At 34.8% G+C, this 21,902-nt stretch overlaps 1 long non-coding RNA gene across 1 annotated transcript in view; it reads left to right on the top strand.

The window, feature by feature from the left end:
- Window positions 1-21,902, top strand: part of LOC136369696 (uncharacterized) — a 358,930-nt gene that overhangs the window by 236,540 nt on the left and 100,488 nt on the right. The gene's annotated exons all lie outside the window — the stretch shown is intronic.

Raw genomic sequence — 21,902 nt, 5'->3', positions numbered from 1 at the left:
CAAAGACTGATTATTTCTTTAAGGTCATAAAAATATGGCTGCTCCTGACGTTTCCATATATTTGAGAATATTACTTTATCTTGTTGCTTCTCTTCCTGTGACAATTAAGCTGTCCAGTTCAACAAGACTGACAAATCTTCCAAGGTGATGCTGCTCCATTTATACTTCTGAAGTTCATATCCAATTGACTGAGTCAGCTTTGAAAAACTTAACAATTTGGTATTCTTGTTTTGTTTTTCCTAGTACTGAGTTGTTTTAGAGGCACTGAAAATTTAGAGATGCACAGACACAAGAAGCATGAGCCAATCTAAATACACAGCTAAAAAACAGACTCAAAAACAGACTCAAAGTCCCCTGTAAACACAATCCCAGCTTTTGGGATGCATTTAGAACAGTAAGTATAAAATACTAAACTAAATGTTAAAAGCTTCTCTGCCCACACTGAGCTTGTGTAAGACAGTGGTCAACTAATAAAATTCAAACTTTCTTGAAAATTCTAAAATAAAAGGTAATTGAGCACAAAATCATGCAATCCCATCCATTCAATAGTACAGGAGATTAAAAAAAAAAAAAAAAGTCAGATCTTACTTTTTTGTTTGTGTTTTATGTATCAACATTTTTTTTCCTCCTGTGAAATCTGTTCTCATACTAATAAAAGAATAACAGTGTTCTTCAGTAAACAGATTTATATCAGCTTAGGGAAGCTAAAGCCCTGATAGAATTAAATCAGGGCAAGGATGTTAAGGGCAAAAAGAGAAGCTTCCGTATGTGCATTGGTGGTCAAAGGAAACCTAGAGAAAATAGTCTTTCTCCAAAAAGAAGTGGGAAACCTGGTTACTTGGAACATGGAAAAAGCTGAAGTACTCAGAATTTTTACCTCAGTCTTCACTGGCAAGTGCTCCAGGCCACCACACAAGTCACAGAAAGAAAAGGACAGGGACTGGGAAAACGAAGAGCTGACATCTGTAGGTGGAGATCAGGTTCCAGGCCATCTAAGGTGCCTGAAGGTGCACAAGCCCATGTGACCTGATCAAATGAATCTGCAGGTCCTGAGGAAGCAGCTGAATGAGCTGGTGAAGCCACTCTCCATTGTATCTGAGAAATCATGACACTCCAGTGAAATTCCTATTCACTGGGAAAGGGGAAACAAACCTCTATTTTAACAATGGGAAAAAGAAAAACCTGGGGAACTACAGGCCAGTCAGTCTCACTCCAGTGCTTGAGAAGGTCATGGAGCAGATCCTCCTGGAATCTATGCTAAGGCACATGGAAAATAGTAAAGTGGTTGGTCACAATCAACAGGGTTTCACTGAGTGTAAATCATGTCTGACAAATCTGGTGACCTTCTATTGATGGCATTACATCCTTGTTGGATAAATGAAGAGCAGCTGATGTCATCTACCTGGATTTGTGCAGAGCATTTGACATTATCCCACACGATATTCTTATGTCTAAATTGGAGAGGCATGGATTTGATGGATGCACCACTCAGTGGATAGGAAATTGGTCAAAGAGCTGTGGTCAACAGCTCAATGTCCAGGCTTGTGGCACTCCTCAGAGGGCAGTATTGGCACTGGTGCTGTTCAGCACTGTCAGTGTCCTAGGCAGTGCAAGTTTGGTGTGATCATCATGCTGTAGAGAGGGGATATCATCCAGACAGACCTTCACATGCTTGAGGTGTGGGCCAGTGAAAACTTCAGCAAGTTCAGGTTCCAAACCAAGCCATTCTATGAGACTATGAAACCTGAACACTGTCTCTTAAATATTGCAAATCAATGACCTATAGACAGGTAATCCTGCTAATCTGTAGCCTTTTATGAACTTCTATAAATTGTTCTGAATGTACAAACTGAGTATTCTTCTGCACAATTTTTTACTTTTTGAGGAAAAGAATTTTAATGTATTTACTTGCTCTAATTCATTACTTAAACTGGGTTAATACAGTAAGACTTCTTCTGACTATATATTTAAGTGAGAACATATTGCCACACACAGCATGAGCCCTGAGAGAAATCTATTTATAGGATAAATGCCTCCTCTACCTCATTTGCTATACAAAATACATCCACACACGTATAAAAAACCTTGAGATGCAGAGATGTGTGAACACTGTATATTTTAAAAGGATTTTCCATTCCAGCAGCTCTAATTGCCTATGAATTTAACCTTTATGATTCAAATATTATTCCCATGCTATGATCCAGACAGTCTTAAAAACTTCCAGAGGTTTGATGCCAGATTTACTTATCCTTTGCATAACTTCTGATAAACAATGTAAAATCTGCATTATAAATAAATCACATCTTACACCTTTAATTGGGAAATTCAGGAATTCAGAATAATGTGCACCTCCCAGTCTACCATGTGAAAGCATCAGCAGCCATGATCTATTTACTGAAGAAAAAAATGCTTTAGCTGTTGCTAAGTTACACTGAATACCCATTGAATTACACATGAAACCTATGTTAATTCCAAATACAGTCATTATGAGTGGCAGTATTACAAAGAATACTGAATAGATTTGAAATAATGGAAAACCAAATTAAAGAACTACTATCACCTTTTGCTACATTTCCTTCAACATTTCTGAACTTTTCTTTTTTTTAAGAGAGCTTAGCTGTCAGGTGAAAAAAAAAATAAAATAACCTCATTGGTTCTTTTACAGTAGAAACCTCTGTGATATAAGGGCCAACTAAAATTTCAAAGTACAAATCAGAAAATGAAAACAAGGAAGAACAGCTGGACTATGCTGATATATATACTAAATTCAAAACAAATTCAAGACAGTTATATTTTGCTGTGTTTTTCAAATGTGTTCTAACTTGTCATTGCTCCTTCTGCCACTGCTGGAATTACATCTTGGACTGAGCTCAAGGAAGTTTTAAAGTAGGGCAACTCTTACCAAGCAGGCGGTAGTAGTTTCTCTTCATTGTCACAGTCCTGTGTCTCTGGTCCATGGTGCTGTCATTTGGAGCAGCACTGAAACTTCTGCAGCAGGACAGACCTGTGCCCACAGGCAGTGCTTTCCAGTGTAGGACAAACATTGTCTTTCAAGAATGCCAGGAAAAGAAATCTAAACGACATTCACAATGAAGCTGTATAATTTTGTTGGTAGGATTACATCAGGTATTTGGCCCAGTAGTAGGTATTGATGATTAACATGAGATGACTCAATGGCCAAAGATATCCCACCCAGACCTTTGCCTTATGCTTTGGTAACCTGCTTAGATACACCTGCTTGCACTGCCCCCAAGGCTATGAAAAACAACATAGAACATTTCTGAATTTGCATACATATATTCTTAGAAACTTACTTAGGACACTCCCACTGGGAGCCAAAAATGGAAGGACTTCCTGTGCTTCTCATTAAGCAATGATGAAAGTTGCTATCCAGCTGTGAGGAAAGTATGTTCTCTGTGAGTACAAGAGCTTTGCAGATGACATTACTAATGCCCTAGTTGTTAACCGAATCAGTACATATTGTATTCTGTCTTTTATTTCAGCTGAAAGTCCACCATAGCTGAAACAAATATTGCTGTATGCCCTTTCAGATGAGATACCAGTGTCTGCAATAGTTCTACATTTGCTACTGGTAACAATGGTACAGTATTCATGGGGTCTGATGTCTCTATAGATGATATTTCAGACCATAGATTCTACATACATGGATTACACATAGCTGCAGTAAGGTTACTGTCCAAAGGGTTACAAGTGCTAGAAGAGCCCACTCTCTAATAGTTTCCATAAGATCTGTAGTGTGCTACCAGTATAATTACAGCACAAGTTTGCCACTGATCACTTACTCTTTAGAATAGAATAGAATAGAATAGAATAGAATAGAATAGAATAGAATAGAACAGAATAGAACAGAACAGAATATTTCAGTTGGGAGGGACCTACAATGATGATCTAGTCCATCTGCCTGACCACTTCAGGGCTGACCATCTCAAAGTATATTGCTAAGGGATTTGTCCAAATGCTTCTTAAACACTGATAGGTTTGGGGCATAAACCACCTCTCTAGGAAGACTGTTCCAGTGTTTCATCACCCTCCTGGCAAAGAAATACTTCCAAATGTCCAATTTAAACCTACTCTGGTACAGCTTTGAACCATTCCCCGTATTCTGTCACTGGATACCTGGAAGAAGAGATCAGCAGTTTCCTCTCTACTGACCCTCCTCAGGAAGCTGTGGAAAGCAATGAGGTAGCCTGTCATCCTCCTTTTCTCAAAACTAGACAAACCTAAAGTCCTTAGCCCTTTCTCATAAGACATTCCTTCCAGCCCTAAATTCCTCTGAAAAGTGTGAGTGATCTTTCTTTCTCATTCTATCACCCAGATCCATTGCACTGTGTCATGATTTATATTTCTTGGTTATTAAAAGACTTGCAAAAGAAAATCACTCGTCTGAACTATCACTCATGGCTGTGAAGATAAGTCTCTGGTTGTGCTTAAGTTTAGCAAACAGAAGTTACAACTATTTGAATGTTTCAACCTTTCATTAAGCCAGGCCATTAATAGCAGAGCTGATAGCACAGACAGCAGAGGTGCAAATCCTGTCACTAACATTTTTTCAAGATGTTTGCAAAAGCATGACGTAGTCCATGATCCAAAATGCAAATACCATGTTTGTAGAATTGTCATGATTTGACTCACTGCCACGCTGACAAACACACTTCTTTGTTCAGGTTTTAAAAGTGTGACTGTAACAAGCTATCAGCAAATAGCAGTTTCCTCTGTGCTCAAGCAAACCAGCTGCCAGTTCTTATCAGAAGTCTCTGGAGTGCAGCCCTGACTACCATGGATTCTTCTCAACCCCACTTCAGACACTTTGTACAAATGCAACTTTTCCACTTGCATGTCCATATTACGTAAATAAAATACGCCTCTTTGTTGCTTTTAGCATTGTACCATACATTCGCAAGTAGTTTTCAGACTGATTCCACTGAAATGTTTTTCCAAGTCAGACACAGTCACATTTTTTAGGCAAATCTGATTATTTTTTTAATTTCAAAATTCTCATGACCTTATTTGTCACCTTCTTCTGTAAAAGTGTGCAAATGAAGATCTGCAATCCAGATTAAATTTTCACTCTTGTCATTCACTTTGGATGTATTAAAACGAAAATATGAAGGCTTTGTATTCCAAATACAGATTTTTTGATATAAAATCTGCAACATTTTCTGTCATTTGAGTGCAGCTGGACCTGTACAAAGTGCCTACTACTAGTAGCTTACAATACTTACTAGTAGATGCAAAATATGTTTCTGTGCTTCTACATTGATATTTCTTGAACTGTTACTGCTGTTATCATTGTTTTATAGAATTTGTTTTATAGGGAAATATATATCATTGTTTTATAGGGATATATATATCAGTACTTTGATAATTGTTATTATTATACTCCATTTTCCATTTTCACTGTAACTATTTTTTTTTCTGTCAGAAGTGATGGCATCATTCAGACTTAGTGAAGATCGTTATACTGAAACAACTGATTTCTTGCTTTCTCTTCACCCTTTCAGCACTCAGCTTATCATTTCTCAGAGATGCACTTTGAGCCTGAGTTTGGATTTTAGCTGGTCATAATCTCAAATGAAACTTGTAGCTCTTTTGGATGGTGTGAGGGCTATTAAATGCTTTATCATTTTTACTCTTTTAGAACAGATCTAATGCTTCTTTTTTTAAGGCATGATCAAAGTATTTCATATGTGCTACTCTGATTTGCATTTTGTTGTGATTCACTTTTAGGTGACATTTCCTGCATTTGTAAACACTTTAAGTTTTTGTTGTGCATTTTTCTTGAGCTGAAATGTACTATAATGTCATAAAAGTTACTTTGACTTCCATCAGACCTTCTAACATGTCACTCTTCTGGAATATCTCTTGTTCAGGGGAGATATTCAGTGTATGCTGAATAGTCTTTTGAAGTGCCATCTTTGGAGTGCTGAAGGTGGTTAGGTAGCTACTTTCTTCTTCCTGATTCATCTTTACACTTCGGGTCTGATTACCTTGTTCATTTGAGACTAAGGAGACTGTCAAGTTTTGTTATTTTTTCAAAGGCCTGTTCAATCTAATATTTGCTTATCTTCTGACTACATCAAACTTACCTATAATTCCTCCATTTTCCTAATAAAAAGATCCAAATACATTTAATGTCAAAATTCTTTGGCCTTAACTATTTGTGGCAATTCATTTATTATAGACGTTAAATTGGCACCAGAGGTATAAACAGTTGAGTTGCCATTGTTCTGGTAGATATTCAATATAACTTAATGCCTTGTCAAAGCAATACTTGTTTATTTTCAATTGCTTATGTTTATGGATACCGTGTGTAAGGCTCCATGAACAGATCCATTTTCATATACTGATTTCATTTCAGGGTTATTTTTGCTAGATACTTATTACACAGGTATCTAGTTATTGACATTTTTCTTGAACACGCATTAATGGTCTATGATAACTGAATATTCAATGAATGTGCCAAATCACGTGAGTACAGATACAAGCAGTGGTGGATTGTGATCTACTTTTTTTTCTTAATATAGTTTCAGGGATGCAATGTGTTGGAAAATCTGAGCATTTTCTTTAGACAGATTTTAACGTATTAACTTCAACATTTGATGTTTCTTAACCTGCCTTGCTGGCCAGAGCACAGCATGACCCCTGCTGGTTGCTGTTTCTTACAGTTGCATCCCACTGTCTACCTTGTACTATTCTGATGACATGTGCAAGACATCCATGCCAGAAGGTTTGTGCCATCACATATCATGACCATATTCCCTAGTTTTGCACTTAAGCAATAAGATGAAAGAGAAACCCACTGCAACCCTGATATGTTATGGTGTTTGCTCTAATTTTTCATGGAATAATACACATGCCGTACTATACTGAACCATATTATCCTGAACCTCTCACTCTCTTCTAGCTTCTGTGCTTGCTCAGCCACTGCATGCATGGCACTACATTTTATTACTGATATTAGCAAGAAATCTCATTTTCTCTTCAGATGCCTTATGTACACTTCTTCTTTGAAAACGAATTTTGAACAGTATTTTCTTTAGCACATAACGCTTGATCTCATTAGTTTATCTCTTTTATTATTTAATGATAGTCTATGAACTCTTCATGGCCAAAAGTCCCCTTATTAAGTGCTACTACAAGACTTGATTCCCTGCACAGAAACCTTTTCTCACTAAGGCAAATATTTCTGCTCTGATGAACTTAAGTTTAGACATTAATTTGCTGTCTATTTGTCTACAAGGAACTGCACCACAAATGCTAACTCATATGCTACTTTCTTCCATTTTCATGATTTATATTTATAAAAATATTATGCTATTTTATAATAATTATAAAATTCTTATTTCCAATTTTGTAATAGCCTTCTGATGATTTTTCACATTAAATTTAGTCTAGGAAAAATTTTGTCTTAGGACCAATTCAAGAAGCAACATCACATTTTGTTATGTAGTTTAGATTGTTTTGGGATTGCCTATATGATCATATCAAATAGTTTATCAAATTAAGACAAGGTTTATGCAAGGAAAAGAAAAAAATCTAAGAAATTAAAACCCTGATTGATGAGAAATTATCCATGTGATTCTCAAAATGATAAAAAGTAAATAAGAAGTTGTGGGGAGAAGTATAAGTGGAGGAAAAAAATGGTCAAAAAGAAAAAGAATGTAGGAAAATAAGAGAATGATAACGATAATAACGAAGAAAGATATTAATATATTCTGGCTATTCCTGATGTAAAAAAAATAAAATAAAATAAAAAAGGAAGCTATATAATTTGGTGTAATTTACAAGCTGAAACAAGCTACTTTAACAGCTCAGATTCCACTATAGCAATTTCCTGCCATTACATTTCTAATCTCCTTTTAGAATGTGTCCTTATTCCTCTTTTAAGGAAACAATTTTGTGTTACCATTAGCATTTGATGTTTTATTACCGTATGATTTTACATACATAATAAAGTGGGTTGAGAATATTAAGCCTTGCATTTTGCTTATCTCCAAATTGTCCAGACAAATATTTCCATTGCAAAGAAAAATACATTAGACATACCAGATTTTTCTTTAAGTTAAACCCCCAAAAAATATTCCTTCTCTCTACAGCTGTGGGAGCCTTTATCTGGCACAGGTTATAACTTCCACTAAGAAAAATGATTACTTTTGTGGTCCCACAGAAAATAGCTCATACATCATAGTATGGGAAGAATTTTATGGCTACCTTTGTAATCATTATTTGCCAATGGAGTCTGAGAGCAGGAAGGGGACCCTTCCATTTTCACCATTACTTTCAGAAAAAGAGAAACAGGGCTTCAAGTAGATATAATAACACATGAGAGTTCAACGTACTTCATGTTTAATCTAGGATTATTAAATTAAAACCTTAGTTTTATACTGTCAGGCCTGCTGTGCATTATCATTTCTTTCAGCAGATTAAAGCCTTGAAGGTTAGGTTCCTTCCTTATGTGGGCCAATTATTGATCTGTTTTCTGTCTCAAATGCCTTGTCAGACCACGATCTTTGTTTATTCATGATTTTTCATATTTTAATATGATTATTAATTTTTAATCTACCTTTGTCTGAACAAGACTAATGACCATGAGGTTTTCTACTTCGTAAGTGACAGAAATGTCTGAGTGCTTCAGACTATAGCATTTATTGAGCCTGTTTACTTTCTACCATTCTGTAAGGAATATCCTTTTTGTTCACACAGCTGGTATTTCAGGAACTACTGCATCAATAAATAAATTGTTCTGCTTCCCACACCCCCACCACATCAGTCCCTCTGGGCTTGAGGAGTTGCATATAACCCCTCTGTAATAGCTGAAGTTCAAAACACTGTTATTATAAAATCTGTTTGTTTTTTTCTCTTTAGGACACTGACACATGCAAATTCCCTTTCTGGATTGTAGGCATTGTGTTGGGGTGAGAGCTAGAGCACAAGCAAGAGGCTGCCCAATAAAATAACATCCTTCCTATATCATTCTCACTGTCAAGAATATCTGGGTCGAGTGCCTCGGCTTTGTCTTGGAGAATAAATAAAAACCTCATTCTTTTTTCTAAGGCCATATTTTCAATTACTTTTCCCTAGTGTTATTAAAGAGAGATTTCTCACTAAGGCAGAGCCAGAAGAAAGAGAAAACTCACAGAATTATGAATGTCAAACTGTAAGTTATTGAGCAAACAAACACAAGATATTGTAGATTTATTGCGTGAGAGTCAGCCAGAGAATGAAGCTTTGATAGGGAGGATTTGTGAAAATGCCAAGTAGTAACACTCTCTACATTCATGACCTTATCCAAATTTTAGCCCTGGCAGCCACTTCTGGGAATGATTCAAACCCCAGCTCAGACTAATCAAGTTTTAAATCAGTGTATCAATAGGAACAAATCAACATCCTTTCTTATATCACCCGTTTTTCAGAATCCTTGCTTGATTATCCTGATTGTTGCGCAGGACTAGAATGATTGTTTTTGTCCAGATCAAGGTTTAATAACTGTAATTTGACCATTCTTAGAATGCCATCAAATAGAAGACTTTTTATTTTTCCAGGGCCAGTTGACTGTTTTATTATCCTACAGTGTCATGTCCAATTACACAGGAGACAACTGTACATAACTCCAGCTAGGATTAAAACATATTAAACAATGTCTATCCATTTCTGCTATTGATTTCCTTTTTGCAGGTGCAACATAAAAACACAGACATATCAATACTCCATAAGAAGTGGTGGCCCAACTAAGATTGCACAATCTTGTTTGATGTTTTCCTAGACCCTTGTGTCAAACATGACCCTGCTGGTTGTCCAAAAGAACTTAGGGATTATAGATGTCTTTTTTTTTTTTTTTTTCTTTTTTTTTTCTCCTGAGGTGCATTTTCATTCTGTTTTAGATTTTTCTGCCTCTGGCACCAGTTCAGTGCATGATGAACAGTCAGCTGAGAAGCAAACGGGAGCAAGAACAATAGCACAAAAAAAAAAAAAAAAAAAAAAAAAGAGAAAATGAAATTTTTTATGAACCTACATGGAAAAAATAGGAAGATAAGAATATACTTGAAAGAAAACAATTCAATGAAATACCATAAATTAAAAGAAGAGAAAAGGAAAAATTTGAGGACTGTGATGATTTATTGATAAAACAGCAAACACATCTCATTTGCAGCGACAATTTAATTTTTCCTAATAATATTTTTCCTAGTAGAATTGATTTTTTTCTGTTGGCACTGGGTTGCAGAGGTTCCTTCCATGCGTATCCACATGCCACTCTCTTTACTGAGGACACTCTTTCACTTTTAATAAAATTAATGAAAAGCCCATGTCTTGAAAGAAAATTTGAAAGTAGTATAAAATATACCGTTATGTGTTTTCATGCCTGTATGTACAGATATCTCTGCATGAGAATGGCAAAATAACTGTTTTCATTATTCCTTTCTTTTTTTTCTTGTCAGTATGTTACTTTCTTCTTACAATTGTTTTTTTCTCTTCCTAAGCTTCTTCCAGCTTCTGGCTTTTCAGTCTTTTTAAAAGAGCTTTTCCAGGAACATTTGCCTCTTCGGATAATACTGCATACAATTTTGAGTGAGTTTTTTTGGTTATCAAACAAATACAGTCTCAAAGTCATGGTGCAGTATCAGCATGAGCACACTCTTTACAGACTGCAATTTGGTATTCCAGAACTTCAGAGCTCTGCAGTGCCATATTTAACTTGCTAATTCTTACTTCATAATTAGGTTCCACTCATCAGGAATGATCCTCTTTGGAAATGCAAGTTCTGAAGACTTTATGACTCAGTAGAATGAGAAAGAAGATTTTTAATAAGAGAGAGAAAGTATGTTGTGAAAAGTTCTCCATGTCTGTGAAAACTACCCTAGAGGGCAAAAGAAAAAAAGAAAAAAGGGAAAAAGGAGTGTGTTACAAGCAAGGAGACTCAGTGGAATTGTGACCAGCTAATGAAGTGTCTGGTCTGCATAAGAATGGCCTGAAACTACATTTGCATTTCCCCGAGTTGTGAGGATACACATATATTAGGGAGGGTGAGCTGCCTATTCTGTTTGAGAGCAGCTTATACATCAATGAGCAATTTACATGTCTGCCACCAATAGAGAAGTATGAAAAACTCCATACATTTGTATTAGTAAGGTAAAATTTTGTCATCTCAATGGATTAACTTTATTCTTTCAACGTGGTAAACAACGGAGTTTCTTGGCCTATTTAGAAGCAGACATATCTTACATCAGAGATTTTCTTAATTAAAATCTTAGAGCAAAACATCTCAGCAGAAGAAACTGCAAGAAAAAAATGAAAAGTCCTAATGCTTATGGCGTTTCTTTCTTTTTCAATACATTAAAATCTCAGTGAACAACTAAATTTTGATTGGCTTAGGCACAACACTGCAGCTGTAAGATTATGTATTGAATATAGATTTTGTTTGGGTTGCATTCAAGTTGCATTATGAACTGATAACATGCTGTTATTTTGTAACTTATCAAAAGTTAAGCACAAAATAATTTACTCCACTAATTTAATATTTATCACAATAAGGTAATTATGAACTTGTCACACATCATTTATTCATGGAAGGAGATTTGCACAGAATTTTTTTTTTTTTTTTTTTTTTTATGGACACACAACCCAGATATTTGTTTTTATTAGTATTCATTTTCTTCTCTGGATGTAAATTGTGCTTTGCATTGTAATTCAATCCTCCATCTGTGATAATCACATTGAGAGGATCTACACCTTGGATTGAGGTGGATTACAGAATTATTACAGGAAAAGCAATGTACCACTTTTTGTAGCAATTACTTTTTTGTATAAAAATTATAATTTTTTAAAGAAAAGCATTGACCTTGAAATTAATTTATCATCATCCTTTGCCCAGTGTTTTGTTGTTTTTTTTTTTATTCTTAAGCTGTTTGAAAAAGCTAACAAGTAATAATAATGATAACAATAAATGATGACAAGCTCTCTGTGGCAGAATATCTGTAAATTGCTCTGTGGGATCTTCAATGGACCATCAAAATAAAATCCACCACTCATAGTGTTACTACCAGTATTACTTACCAGTATTACTTCATAAAAAGGACTAAATTCTAAATCAGATCCTGTGAATTGCCAAAAATTATTAGTATAATTACTCTCATCATCATGAAAGAAAATATTCTTGGCTAAGGTAATCTTACTGGGAAAATCAGTTTAACTTCTAAATGGAATACCATAAAAGCTTTGAATTAATTTTATCTGTTCTAAGACATAAGGAGAAAAAAAAACCACCATAATTTCTAGTAAAGGAAACAAAGAAAAAGACCATAAACACTTGTGTTTCCTTGTTCATCACTATAATTTGAAGATTTCTGAGACTAAAACCAAGAACACTTTCTAGCATAATACATCTCAATGTATTATTGACTATGTGAATCTACTTCCTGACCACTTGGGAAGTAGGAGCTGTGTGAAATAGTGAACAACATAGAGTTGCCTAATATTGTCCAGGAAGTCTGAGGCAGATGTGGAATGTGTTTATTCAGCTAATCACACTATTTATGAAGCATTTATTCTGCAGGATTTCTTCTAGAAACAAGAAGAACTTTTCACCTGTGTTTTGTCTCCTGTGCATGTTCAGTATTTCAGCTTCAAACCCTGAGATAAGGACCAATGCAAACAGACAATAATAGATTATTTGTGGGACCGGAAGAAATCGTTTGCTCACACTTTGCAGAGGTTGGTGATGTTTCTCTCCTGAAATCAATCTGTGTTCTGTAAATAAATTGTTAATAAACACGCCTGCTTATTGGCATCAAACAGAGAACCAGATAAATTCCCCAGCCAATTACTCCCCTGTTCAAGGAATCAGGTAGTTGGCTGATTCGCAATCAGATACACAGGCTGTCTCTCCTTTGGGGGTTTTCTGTGGGAAAGCTTTCTGAACTGCATACATATCACCCTATCAGCAGTAAAAGTGGAAAAATAAAAACATCTCAGCAAGCTGCAAGGATCTAACTCACAGAGTGTCAAAGGGAAAGACTCAAGGTGACAAACTTTCATGATCGCTTTCCTGAGAGACACAGAATTTGCTGCTACTAAACCAGGTCTGTCGAAAAGGACAGCTCATGAAAGTGGAATGAGGGAAAAACAAGTCTCTGATGGCTCTTCCCAGTAAATTGAAGAAAAGGCTTGATTTCACTAGGTGTATTGAGAACAGTTTACACAACACTTTGTAGATGGGATTTCTTGCTGAACTATTTCTATGCAATACTAGCAGTATGAATAATCTTTTATTATTCTAGCAATATGCTCACTCATGAAGAGACAAATGCATTGTGAAATTATATTGCAAAGCTGAAGTCCAGCTTACTGGATGTCTTTATAGGTAAGTTTATAAGAAAGCTTAACTTTCTACCTGAAGAATTTTTCCCAGGTCTACAAGTTCCCATAGAAGTAATGTAAAAAATACATCTTACTTTGTTATCATACTGAGAGAACGCTTCACTAAGAATCATTTATTAAATGAGTTTAGCCTCTTTTTCTGTCTGCAGAATATCTACAAACTTATCTCAGCTTGCTTGCATATATTTGTTATTCTAAATTACTTGACAGTCTTTTTTGTGTATGAATTTGTTCACTCTGTAGGTTGCAATGTGTATTCTGAAATTATTACTTACCTATTAATTTGTGACTGGTTATCTAAGTCAAGCAGCTTTCTTTTGTTTCCCTGGTTGTCAAAGTATTCATTCTATCTAGGACAAGTCTCTTGGTATGGACAGTGCTCAATCTGAAGCTAAGGACACAGCTTCATGAATACAGGATCAGTCCTTCGGGACAGAAGCAGAAATTTGTTGTGAAAGCATATGGTCACAAATTTAAGGTGGTTAGGTCTTTTCTTTAATGAAATTTTTCTAAAAGCCAATTACACTTTAATATACTATGGGTAAGAGGATCAGAAACCCTCTTACAAAAAATGTGAATGCTATTATTTTTCATTATGAGCTTAGAGTCTTTGTTGTTGCAAATCTCTGTAAAATTACCTATGCAAATAACCTGGTAGCCAGTGAATTCTAAGTGTCAGATGTACAGGCTTGGGGGAAAAAATAAAGGTAAGGGATTTCCACCTAGAAGCACAGTTTCTTCTGATCATAGTTCAGGCAAATGCCAAGGGAAGTTGATACCAATAATCGCTTAGGTCAACACAAAGAGATGGAATTCCCAATGTCTCTTGAACCCCCTTTCTTTCTATCATCATCTTATTTACAGTGATAAACTTTTCATTAATCTAAGGAAAATAAAACTAGTCACAGCAAATTGGAATTCTAGATACATCATTTAAAACATGGCTTGAAAAAAAAAATTTATATATATTCCTGTATGATCTTTCTGAGTTTGTCTAGAGCACTTGGCATAAATGTGATCCCGAATTCCTCTTGCAGTGTCTGTGGAACTGTTCACAGACACTGGTAAGACACTTATCCAAAAGGCCAGGAAACAAAAAAATTAAGAAATTAATCACAATCTGCTCTTACCACTTTTACACTGGTCTATCACTATTGATTTTAGTGGATGGAAAGAAAATTACAACTTTGCCTGTTTTATCAGTGCAAGCTTTGATACCATGCAAAAAAATGTTCTCATTTGCCCCAGGGGCCAAGAACTTGTAAAAAGTGGAAGGAAAAAAATTCCTTTATTAATGTGAGGTATTTTCCATTGTCCTCAGAGACACTAAGCTAAAATGGCCATCACAAGCTGAGCTTTCATATGTAAAAGCTAGCAAAAAAAGTTCATTTTAGAAGCTAACCTGAAACAAATGGTAAATGTCTATTGAAATACAGAATGGATTAGCTGTGGACATGAGAGGAATTGGAGCAATGGGGTTTTTTTTAGCCAGGGATTTAAAATTTAAACGCACAACTAGACTGTAGTGGTTTCCAGATCTCATTTGCACCTTCAGTTCAGGAGAAGGAGGGGAGGCAGAGAAACCAGCCTAGCAGTATTATCCACAGTGATAATAAGCATAGGTTGCCCCAAGGATAAAAAAGGGAAATTAGAAATATAAAGTACTTTAGAGAGGATGTATACTGCTGACTGAGAATTAGGCAGTGACAGGCAGCAACTGCAGGGGAGCTGTCAGTGGCTCCACTAGGCTTTTCTAGCAGGTGTCATTTTAAGATAAAGGCAGCAAATAAAATGGAGACAGATTGGAAGAAAAACTGAAAAAGCTTCATAATGGAAGGGGTGTATTCACATGTCCGTGTGTGTCCATGTCCATGTAATGTCTTTCTTTGTCTGTACTATTCATTGTAATAACTGACCTTTCTATTGAAAATCTTACAATCAGGAGATAATGTGGGCCTGTTTCTGAGGTCTGTGGTTTTTTTTAAATTCATGCTGGCTGATACAGAATTCAGCCTGTTCACAGATATACCTACTAGACAGAGATGTCCTACTGACACAGAGTGGACTGGGGGAACACAATGAGTGGTTTGGTGTGGAAATGCATAGTTGTGTATGTGCACAAGCATGACTTTCAGTCCCACCCACGTATCCTTTCAGCCCAGACTCAATATATCGAAATTGCTGAGCCTAAATTAAAGGCAAACCAGCATGGTACCATTTCATTAGCAATCATCCCTACTGTATATATGCCTTCAAGGAGCAGATTTGCTCTATTTTTAGGCTCTACTCCTAATTTTCTAATTTTCTCTCACTGTAATATAATTTTATTGTGTAGGTTTTATACTTCTCATTCCTCCATTATCTTGCCCTTTAGACACTATTTCCATTTGTGTTCTGCCTGACTGGATCCACAGCACCAGACACCTTCTTGTCTGACAGTCAGTAGAGACTCTAACTTTATTGCCCATAACGAATAAAAGTTATCTTACCACTTTAAAGCCTATCTGTGACTTGGAGAGTCTACAAATTCAGCAACACACTGTTGATGGAAGGCTATAATATGAATGAGCAGAGGAGACAATTAGACTGTAACCATTAGTTTAAAGGATTTAGGGTCTCTTTATAGCCTCTGTGAGCCATTATTAGTATTTTATTACTTTGTCTGGTGATGGAAGGACACATAAGACAAAAGAAATTTTTTTCAAAGGGTTGGGTTTTTTTTTTGTGTGTGAAAGATCTGATAGGAAATCAACACAAACGTAAGAATTACATAAGGAATATTTGTGAAGCAACTATTTGCTTGGACATTTTTCTCTAAAGAAAGCAATCACTTGTTTTTTCTGTTTTCTTGGCAGGAAATAGCTTTATAATCTAGGCATTTGTGTTGTAACTGTTCCTTTAGAAATTATACTCGTAGGCCTTCTTTCAGCTTTGCTGAGAAGTATATATGAATAATTAGAATTAATTTAACTATGTTCATTTTGTGTCAAGTACAGGGACAAAAAAAAAAAAAGAAGTTTTCAGTTCCAGGGAAATAGTGGCATTCAAGAGGCAAGGAATGGTGGGATGAGAACATTTAAGACCAAGACCAAAAAGAAATAGACTTTTCAAAGTGCACAAAATCAAGCACACAATTTTTTATTACAATCCGAAAAATCTTGGCCATAATGACTGAGTCAAAGGTGGCAGATATTCAGGTCAGGAGAAAAACTGTTTTGAGTCAGCACTGCACTTTATTTCCACTGGCATGTTTCAGCATCTATGGACAGAAAATTGTTTGGATAGCCAGCTGTTTATTGACACATTACAGAGAATTCACTTTTTTTTAAATGACCCTTATAAGGATATTTCCAAATAAAGCAAAAGCATTCCGTGGGATACATTGGGTTCCTTGGCTCACAGGCTGCTCCAAGAAAACTGTACATTTGAGGACTTTGAGATATTCAGAGACTTAAAAAAGGCATCTTCACAAGCTGCAGGACCATTTAATGTTATTTTTCCCTTTAATTTATAGGCATCTTAAACTCCAGAGTTCAAAGCTTGTTCAAGCCTTTCAGCTTGAAATGTTAAGAGCTTTACAAAAAAACCCATGTTTTTATCCTCAAAGAATGACATTTGAAAAAAAGTATCTTAAAAGCTAATAGTACATTTTGATTTTTGCTTTTAATTCTAGTCCAAATAGCATAGCATCTTTCTTATAGCACAGTGACAGAATGTCAGTACTTTAATTTATTTATTTTTGGCTAAGAAGAAATTAAGATAAGAATTTTACACTAAAATATGCAATTCTAGAATAACTGTAAATGTGATATTGAGAAAAGAAATCTGTAATTGCCTATTATCTTAAAATGAAAATTCTTATTTGCATCTACTTCTAATTACTACAAGCAAATGAATTCAGCTATTTCAAATAGCTGTGTTAGAGCATTGTAGCGTAATATCTCAGTAATTAACATGATGCAAATTAGGAGAAAGACAATAAGGATGCCGCAAATAATGTGATGGACCAAAAAGTTATCTTAGGGTAGGGCAGAAAAACTTGCCTGGTTTGTAAAAGTCATGTTTTCTCAGAGTTGCCATCCATAGCACCAACAAAAGAAAGGAAATCTTTTAAAATTACTTTGTAATATTTATTATTAAGAGATAAAAAATTCATAAAAAAATCAAAGTAAAACTAGATTGAAATTAAAGGTGAAACTTATGCTATTAACATCATTAGTAGATCAAAAAGATCCTTAACATTTAGGGTGCCTTGATCAAAATTGCTTTTCCAATACAAAATGGAAGCATCACCTGGTGCAAATCATGACCCATTTGAGATAGATTCTTGTCAGCTAAAATGGGAAACTGTATGGAAAAAGAAGTCAGTTCTCTAAACTCATGAAATATCTGATCTAAAAGGAAAGGGTGATCTTAAGGTACCCCCACTGCTGCTCATTCTGCACCAGGTAGATGTGAGTTGAGTCAAACTTCACTGCATTTGCAGACACCTTCATCACTTTAAAAAATTACATTGCTCAGCAAAATGCGGAACCAAGTTTTGGCCTCAATTGGCACACAGGGTAACCTTTAGTAAGTCTACTGATTTCAGCATAAGATGTAGAATGTCACATGAGCACAAGAGATGATAACCTTTTAGTTGTGTCAAGAGACAGCAGGAAGATACTACTTTGCGAATTCTCTAGTAATATGTATCGTCAATCACGAAGTAAGCATCTAAATAGATTGTCCAAAGTTCACATCAGCTGATGACCTGTTTCTGATGCATTTAGAGTAAGAGTGAATTAGTGGAAAAGCAAATCATTGTGGATTGAAAAGATGCTTTCTCAGGTGGTTTAATAACTTATGGAGTACTTGGAAAAGAGGAACAACATTAAACAACATTATGTGCTTATTTTGAGTATATTCACAAAATAAAAAAAAATAAATAAAAGAAAGAAAAAAAAAAAAAAAAGGAAAAAAAAAAAAAAGTAATCCAAACCCAATATTGCTAGCAGCAGTACCTTAGGTGAATATTCTAAACTGTGCATCACAGACTGAAATGGTAGACTTAGGATGTGTTTTGTTGTGACATTTGCTCACAAGAAAAACACAACCAATGTTTGATGATAGGTGAACAGTATTTAGATGATTTAATGAAAGAAAGAGAATAAAAAAAAAGAGGCTGGAGAAACCTTTCCCTGAGTAGATTAGGATTGTCTGATAAGGAAGACAAAAGGTAGAATCTTTTCTTTAAAGTATCCATCCACAGTAAGATTTATAGTATGCAACAAAAAAAAGAGTGATGCTATATTGACTATTTCTCTAGCTTGTGGCAGAGTCAGCTAAAGTTATTCCAGAGTGATGTTTGTCTAAACTGTGTAATGGATACATTGCATAATTCTTAAACTTTCTATCTGGGAAACTGGCTATTTTTATCCTAGTTTTTTTATCCTATCTTTTGTTTTGCTTGAGGTTTTTTCCCTGAATTGCCGCTGGAATCTATTTTGTTGTGATTTAAGAATGTACTTCATTATTCTACACAAAGTAGACTGGAAGAATAATTTATTCCTTTCATCTTTACATGTCTGAATACCTTTCTCCTACAACCTTCCCAAGTAAATAATCCAATTTTTTCTTTGCTCTTTTCTTACAAGTAATATTGTAGACATCCAATCTTCTGATTTCAGGATTTCTTCCTGAAATTATTTTGGTAAAAAGCTTTTATTGTTCTAGTACAACATACTAAAAACAAATTGAGAAACAATTTTGTAATTTTTACAAATGACAGTCATGTTGGTGCACTCAGGGCTGGCACATTCACTACTGCCAATTCCCATTCAGTCTGTGGTTTTCTCTAAAGCACAAGTCCTCCTCTGGACACTGGCTGCCTACACTACACTATTCACTATTCTTTACTCCTGAAACTCATTATTTTGCTACTCAATATTACATGGAAAACAATCTTTTCAGTTAATTTCTGTGAGTTCTTGGGGTCATGTATAAATCTATTATTTTCCTCTGGATTGTTCGATAGCCCACTCACCTTAGTATCAATAGTAAATCTTGCAAGCACTATCCTATCCTATCCTATCCTATCCTATCCTATCCTATCCTATCCTATCCTATCCTATCCTATCCTATCCTATCCTATCCTATCCATGGCATTCTGAGCATGAATGGGACAGGACATCCAGTTGATCAACCAACACAAATAATTAAATGAACTTGAGTTTTACTACTACCGAGTGTTCATATTATTTGAATAGAATTTTACAGCTGCTGTGAAATTCTATTAAAAAATATATCTACATTATAGAACTTCTATCTAAATCAAATTTCTTTGTTTTATAATGCTGTCGGAAAAACAGTTTTCAACTTTTGTAAAGTCAAAAAAAAAAGTCAGATCAATTGTTTCTTCTCTCCCAATAGGTCTCTTAAGCTGTGATTTAAAAAAAAATAGAGTGGCTTGATTTTTTTTTTCTTACTTTCTTTGTAAATGTATATTTCTTTTGCTCCTCTTCTCCTTATAATCTAGATGTTTACAAATCTTTGCCTAGTCAAGATTTTTAGGGTACAGGATTGATTTTTTTTGTGGGGTTTTTTTTATTGGTTGGTTGTTATATTTTTTTAAGAGAGTAGGGTTTTTTTGGTTTCTTTTTTCATTTTCTTATTTTGAAACGAAATTAAGGGCAGTGTGACTGTTCTGCAAATTCATGGTTCCTTTAGCTCATTTGAAAAGCAACATGTGCCAAATTCTGACAACCTACATGATATTCCAATTCCTACTATCAGTTCTCCATATTAACTGAGTTTCTCTCAAGGACTAGGGCCTTAAAAAGAAAAATGACTTGCAAATATTTTCATGATTACTTATATGATTATGTTTCCATGTTTTCTTTTTTTCCCCTTCTTCTGGAAATTTTTTTTATGTGACAGGAAAAAAGTCCAATGGTTTTGAAGTTTCACTCCTTAGGCATGTGGGTTAATTCTAAAGATGTTTTAGTATTTAGTATTCTTCTTGCTGTTGACTGAAAACCAGGACAGATTTCAGCTTTTAAAAAAGAAAGCTAAATTTTCAATATTGACTTCTAGATTTGAATAATGTTAATATAAGAAAGTACATATCTTTTTCTAAATGTCTCATATCTGGACAATGAGGGAAATAATGGTAATCTCCTACTATGCAGAATTCAGAAAGCCAATGTTTTTTTCTATTCTGATTTGAAATGGAAATAAAAAATTCTGAAATGAATTGCCACCATTCCTTTCTTCCCATAAGAAATTTTTTAATCAAATTGGATTAAATTTTATTTTAAAAGTGTGAATAAAAGCAGATGAAATGCTGCTCTAAAAGAAAAAATATTGGATAATTTTATTTTGGAATTCTGAAAAAGGAAAATTTTATGTTCCTGGGACAAAACAAAACAAAACAAAACAAAACATAAAACACACACACACACACACACAAAAACACAAACAAACAAACAAACAAAAACCAAACAACAAACAAACAAACAAACAAAAAAACCCACCAAACCTTATTTTGTTCAATTTACTTTTTACTATGAAAGAATTTGAGGTATTTAAACTTCATTTTTCCTGAGAAAAAAACAGCTTTTCTCAAAAAATCACATCTTCCGAATAACCAATATAAAATTCTGTAGCACTGAAAAGACAAGATTATTGTAGAAAATAAAAATAGACTGAATATCAAATTAAAGGGCCTTCATTAGAATTTTTATTTAGTGTCTAAATTACCCAAACTAGGATAAACCTTCTTTTACATAAGAAGTCAAAGCTCAACTCCCAAACTATTGTCTTGAAATCATAGCACTGTTATCTACCACATATTGAGTAAATTTGAGAAACAGGTCATTTAATGATAATTGTGAAATGATGAAACATTCCTCTCTAGCCAGAGAGGATACTAACAATTAAAAGACAATTATTCCTTATGAAAATCAACTTCTGCTTACTATAGGCAAGTAATTAAAAATAAAAACAACTAAATCAGGATATAATCTTATTTAGCATTTATTGTTTGGAGCTTTTAAGTTACAAGAGAGGGTAAGTGAAGAACTCCTTTGAGGAAAACACTAAGTCATGTACAGAAAGATGGATTGTGTCAACTCCACCCACCAGATAATCACAATATATTCTCTCTTGAAAGGAGGGGGGGGAAAAGGAAAACATTTCTTAGTTATAGTCTAGAGTGAGTAGACTTTAGATGCATAAATTGAGAGAGAATTTATCTTAATTGACATTGTATTTATATGTTTGGCATTTGAAAAGCAAGTGGTGCTGTATTAATTAAGTGGGATTAACTACCTGTCACAATTTTCAACAGCTTGATATTGTTCTGAGAGTCAGGGGGATTAGAAGTGACTGTGACTGCAAACTACAAAATGGATCCTCTTATGTTTCATTTCCATATCCTCATCAGATTAGATCTCTGAGTAGGCAAAGGTTTCTAATAAAAGGCCCACTGTTTCCTTCTACCATTAAATAGCTATTGCAAAAAGGCC

This window comes from Sylvia atricapilla, chromosome 1, assembly GCF_009819655.1.
Source record: "Sylvia atricapilla isolate bSylAtr1 chromosome 1, bSylAtr1.pri, whole genome shotgun sequence".
NCBI classification, from domain to species: domain Eukaryota; kingdom Metazoa; phylum Chordata; class Aves; order Passeriformes; family Sylviidae; genus Sylvia; species Sylvia atricapilla.
This window is presented reverse-complemented; position numbering and strand designations above follow the sequence as displayed.